This window comes from Oncorhynchus keta, unplaced genomic scaffold, assembly GCF_023373465.1.
Source record: "Oncorhynchus keta strain PuntledgeMale-10-30-2019 unplaced genomic scaffold, Oket_V2 Un_scaffold_3956_pilon_pilon, whole genome shotgun sequence".
In the NCBI taxonomy this organism is placed as follows: domain Eukaryota; kingdom Metazoa; phylum Chordata; class Actinopteri; order Salmoniformes; family Salmonidae; genus Oncorhynchus; species Oncorhynchus keta.
The window spans coordinates 289,001-295,000 of NW_026290928.1; the positions used below are offsets into that span (position 1 = coordinate 289,001).

The 6,000-nt window shown below is 39.9% G+C and overlaps 1 pseudogene; it reads right to left on the minus strand.

Annotated features, from left to right (window-relative positions):
* LOC118381799 (F-actin-uncapping protein LRRC16A-like) overlaps positions 1 to 6,000 on the minus strand; it is a 279,527-nt pseudogene that overhangs the window by 130,450 nt on the left and 143,077 nt on the right.

Below are 6,000 nucleotides of genomic sequence, written 5' to 3' on the forward strand. Positions count from 1 at the left end.
TAGGGGGCATTCTGAAGCATGCCGAAAGTTGATCTATGGAACTCAATTCATTACAGGCCATTACAGAGAAAGAGAGAGAGGAGAGGAGAGGAGAGGAGAGGAGAGGAGAGGAGAGGAGAGGAGACAGAGCTGAGGAGAGACTCATCCCTCTGCAGAGGAGAGGAGAGGAGAGGAGAGGAGAGGAGAGGAGAGGATCTACTATAGAAACAACATGAGCATCATCATCTTCCTCAGTGATGAAGTCGGGGCCGGGGAGGGAGGCAGGTTATGAGGTTATGGTTATTTAAGGTGGTTTACATTTTGTCTGGTTGAGAGTGAGACTGAAAGTGGGGGCTTGACGGACTTCCATCACCAATGTCTCAGTGCTGTTCCTTTAGACTCCCCCTCTGCAGTAACAGTGCTGTTCCTTTAGACTCCCTCCCTCTGCAGTAACAGTGCTGTTCCTTTAGACTCCCTCCCTCTGCAGTAACAGTGCTGTTCCTTTAGACTCCCTCCCTCTGCAGTAACAGTGCTGTTCCTTTAGACTCCCTCCCTCTGCAGTAACAGTGCTGTTCCATTAGGCTCCCTCCCTCTGCAGTAACAGTGCTGTTCCTTTAGGCTCCCTCCCTCTGCAGTAACAGTGCTGTTCCATTAGGCTCCCTCCCTCTGCAGTAACAGCTCCCTCCCTCTGCAGCTGTTCCATTAGGCTCCCTCCCTCTGCAGTAACAGTGCTGTTCCATTAGGCTCCCTCCCTCTGCAGTAACAGTGCTGTTCCATTAGGCTCCCTCCCTCTGCAGTAACAGTGCTGTTCCATTAGGCTCCCTCCCTCTGCAGTAACAGTGCTGTTCCATTAGGCTCCCTCCCTCTGCAGTAACAGTGCTGTTCCATTAGGCTCCCTCCCTCTGCAGTAACAGTGCTGTTCCATTAGGCTCCCTCCCTCTGCAGTAACAGTGCTGTTCCATTAGGCTACCTCCCTCTGCAGTAACAGTGCTGTTCCATTAGGCTCCCTCCCTCTGCAGTAACAGTGCTGTTCCATTAGGCTCCCTCCCTCTGCAGTAACAGTGCTGTTCCATTAGGCTCCCTCCCTCTGCAGTAACAGTGCTGTTCCATTAGGCTCCCTCCCTCTGCAGTAACAGTGCTGTTCCATTAGGCTCCCTCCCTCTGCAGTAACAGTGCTGTTCCATTAGGCTCCCTCCCTCTGCAGTAACAGTGCTGTTCCATTAGGCTCCCTCCCTCTGCAGTAACAGTGCTGTTCCATTAGACTCCCTCCCTCTGCAGTAACAGTGCTGTTCCATTAGGCTCCCTCCCTCTGCAGTAACAGTGCTGTTCCATTAGGCTCCCTCCCTCTGCAGTAACAGTGCTGTTCCATTAGACTCCCTCCCTCTGCAGTAACAGTGTCATTAATTAGGGCTATATTACTAACAACATGCTGGTTGGTGTGAACAGTTTAATCAGAGGTGTGAACAGAGGAACACTGAGTAATTGCTGATGAAGCTCAATTAAGCAATAAGGCACGAGGGGGTGTGGCCTATATACCATGGCTAAGGGCTGTTCTTAAAGCACGATGCAACACGGAGTGCCTGGATACAGTCGTTAGCCGTGGTATATTGCCCATACACCACAAACCCCTGAGGTGCTGTTATAAACTGGTTACCAACGTAGTTAGAGCAGTAAAAATACATGTTTTATCTTAACCATGGTATACTGTCTATTATAAACTGGGTGGTTTGAGCCCTGAATGGTGATTGGCTGACAGCCGTAGTGTATCAGACCGTATACCACAGGTACGACAAAACAGTTATTTTTACTGCTCTAATTATGTTGGTAACCAGTTTATAACAGCAATAAGGCACCTCAGGGGTTTATGATATATGGCCAATAAACCATGACTAAGGGCTGTGCCTATGAAAAGCCCTTAGCCATGGTATATTGGCCATTTATTGCTTAAATATACCATGGCTTTCAGCCAATCAACATGGCCTTATTGCTTAAATATACTATGGCTTTCAGCCAATCAGCATACAGGGCTCGAACCACCCAGTTTATAATGTGCTTTAACCTTTGGTGAATACTTTGAACCTAACAACAATACAGACAACAATGTAAACAACAATATAAACAACAATATAAACAATATAGACAACAATATAAACAATATAGACAATAATGTAAACAACAATAAACAACAATATAGACAACAATATAGACAACAATATAGACAAAAAATATAAACAATATAGACAACAATGTAAACAACAATATAGACAACAATATAGACAACAATATAAACAATAGACAACAATGTAAACAACAATATAAACAACAATATAAACAACAATATAAACAACAATATAAACAACAATATAAACAACAATATAGACAACAATACAGACAACAATGTAAACAACAATATAGACAACAATATAAACAACAATATAGACAACAATATAGACAACAATGTAAACAACAATATAAACAACAATATAGACAACAATATAGACAACAATATAAACAATATAAACAACAATATAGACAACAATATAGACAACAATATAAACAACAATATAGACAACAACAATAAACAATATAGACAACAATATAGACAACAATATAGACAACAATATAAACAATATAGACAACAATATAAACAATATAGACAACAATGTAAACAACAATATAGACAACAATATAAACAATATAGACAACAATGTAAACAACAATATAGACAACAATATAAACAATATAGACAACAATGTAAACAACAATATAGACAACAATGTAAACAACAATATAGACAACAATGTAAACAACAATATAAACAATATAGACAACAATGTAAACAACAATGTAGACAACAATATAAACAACAATATAGACAACAATATAAACAACAATGTAAACAACAATATAGACAACAATATGAACAATACAGACAACAATATAAACAACAATGTAAACAACAATATAGACAACAATATAAACAATATAGACAACAATATAGACAACAATATAAACAATATAGACAATGTAAACAATATAAACAGCAATATAAACAACAATATAGACAACAATATAGACAACAATATAAACAATATAGACAACAATATAGACAACAATATAAACAATATAGACAACAATATAGACGACAATATAAACAATATAGACAACAATATAGACAACAATATAAACAATATAGACAACAATATAGACAACAATATAGACAACAATATAAACGACAATATAAACAATATAGACAACAATATAGACAACAATATAAACAACAATATAAACAATATAGACAACAATATAGACAACAATATCAACGACAATATAAGTCATGCAGACCTGATTGTTCTCATATATCTCTCATACATCAAAAAGGGAAATGATTCCACAGCAAGCAGCCCTGTGGATGTTAAACATTAGAGAACTGTCTGTGGATGTTAAACATTAGAGAACTGTCTGTGGATGTTAAACATTAGAGAACTGTCTGTGGATGTTAAACATTAGAGAACTGTCTGTGGATGTTAAACATTAGAGAACTGTCTGTGGATGTTAAACATTAGAGAACTGTCTGTGGATGTTAAACATTAGAGAACTGTCTGTGGATGTTAAACATTAGAGAACAGCCCTGTGGATGTTAAACATTAGAGAACTGTCTGTGGATGTTAAACATTAGAGAACTGTCTGTGGATGTTAAACATTAGAGAACTGTCTGTGGATGTTAAACATTAGAGAACTGTCTGTGGATGTTAAACATTAGAGAACTGTCTGTGGATGTTAAACATTAGAGAACTGTCTGTGGATGTTAAACATTAGAGAACTGTCTGTGGATGTTAAACATTAGAGAACAGCCCTGTGGATGTTAAACATTAGAGAACTGTCTGTGGATGTTAAACATTAGAGAACTGTCTGTGGATGTTAAACGTTAAACACTGTCTGTGGATGTTAAACATTAGAGAACTGTCTGTGGATGTTAAACATTAGAGAACTGTCTGTGGATGTTAAACATTAGAGAACTGTCTGTGGATGTTAAACATTAGAGAACTGTCTGTGGATGTTAAACATTAGAGAACAGCCCTGTGGATGTTAAACATTAGAGAACTGTCTGTGGATGTTAAACATTAGAGAACTGTCTGTGGATGTTAAACATTAGAGAACTGTCTGTGGATGTTAAACATTAGAGAACTGTCTGTGGATGTTAAACATTAGAGAACTGTCTGTGGATGTTAAACATTAGAGAACTGTCTGTGGTTCATGGTGAGGCAGTTGAATACAAGTTTTCCATGCAAGTGTCAGAATGTGAGAAACTCCAGTCATTACCTTTGGGTGACAATGAGGTTTTGGAAAAGTTTAAATGCTTGAGTCCCTTAGGGAGTTTGGCGAACTGTGCTCCCAGGGAGGTGATTCCTGGAGAAAACAGCAGAATGGAAAGCAACACTTAGTCATTTGGCGATACAAGTACCACGATATCAGACAGACTGGGGATTTCAATTCCCTGCCTTCATTTTCCCTGAGCTGCAGAGGGGAGCTACATGGGACGGAAAACGACATCTTCATTTTCCTAGTAGATAGAAGCAGCTCTCTGCTGAGTGATAGATTTAGAGGGGTTATTCTAGTACTCAGAAGCAGCTCTCTGCTGAGGGATAGATTTAGAGGGGTTATTCTATTACTCAGAAGCAGCTCTCTGCTGAGTGATAGATTTAGAGGGGTTATTCTAGTACTCAGAAGCAGCTCTCTCTGCTGAGTGATAGATTTAGAGGGGTTATTCTAGTACTCAGAAGCAGCTCTCTGCTGAGTGATAGATTTAGAGGGGTTATTCTAGTACTCAGAAGCAGCTCTCTGCTGAGTAATAGATTTAGAGGGGTTATTCTAGTACTCAGAAGCAGCTCTCTGCTGGGGGATAGATTTAGAGAGGTTATTCTAGTACTCAGAAGCAGCTCTCTGCTGAGTGATAGATTTAGAGAGGTTATTCTAGTACTCAGAAGCAGCTCTCTGCTGAGTGATAGATTTAGAGGGGTTATTCTAGTACTCAGAAGCAGCTCTCTGCTGAGTGATAGATTTAGAGAGGCTACACTAGTACTCAGAAGCAGCTCTCTCTGCTGAGTGAGAGATTTAGAGAGGCAACACTAGTACTCAGAAGCAGCTCTCTGCTGAGTGATAGATTTAGAGGGGTTATTCTAGTACTCAGAAGCAGCTCTCTCTGCTGAGTGATAGATTTAGAGGGGTTATTCTAGTACTCAGAAGCAGCTCTCTGCTGAGTGATAGATTTAGAGGGGTTATTCTAGTACTCAGAAGCAGCTCTCTGCTGAGTGATAGATTTAGAGGGGTTATTCTAGTACTCAGAAGCAGCTCTCTGCTGAGTGATAGATTTAGAGGGGTTATTCTAGTACTCAGAAGCAGCTCTCTGCTGAGTGATAGATTTAGAGGGGTTATTCTAGTACTCAGAAGCAGCTCTCTGCTGAGTGATAGATTTAGACGGCAAGTGGGTTATTCTAGTACTCAGAAGCAGCTCTCTCTGCTGAGTGATAGATTTAGAGGGGTTATTCTAGTACTCAGAAGCAGCTCTCTGCTGAGTAATAGATTTAGAGGGGTTATTCTAGTACTCAGAAGCAGCTCTCTGCTGAGTGATAGATTTAGAGGGGTTATTCTAGTACTCAGAAGCAGCTCTCTGCTGAGTGATAGATTTAGAGGGGTTATTCTAGTACTCAGAAGCAGCTCTCTGCTGAGTAATAGATTTAGAGGGGTTATTCTAGTACTCAGAAGCAGCTCTCTCTGCTGAGTAATAGATTTAGAGGGGTTATTCTAGTACTCAGAAGCAGCTCTCTGCTGAGTGATAGATTTAGAGGGGTTATTCTAGTACTCAGAAGCAGCTCTCTGCTGAGTGATAGATTTAGAGGGGTTATTCTAGTACTCAGAAGCAGCTCTCTCTGCTGAGTGATAGATTTAGAGGGGTTATTCTAGTACTCAGAAGCAGCTCTCTGCTGAGTGATAGATTTAGAGGGGTTATTCTAGTACTCA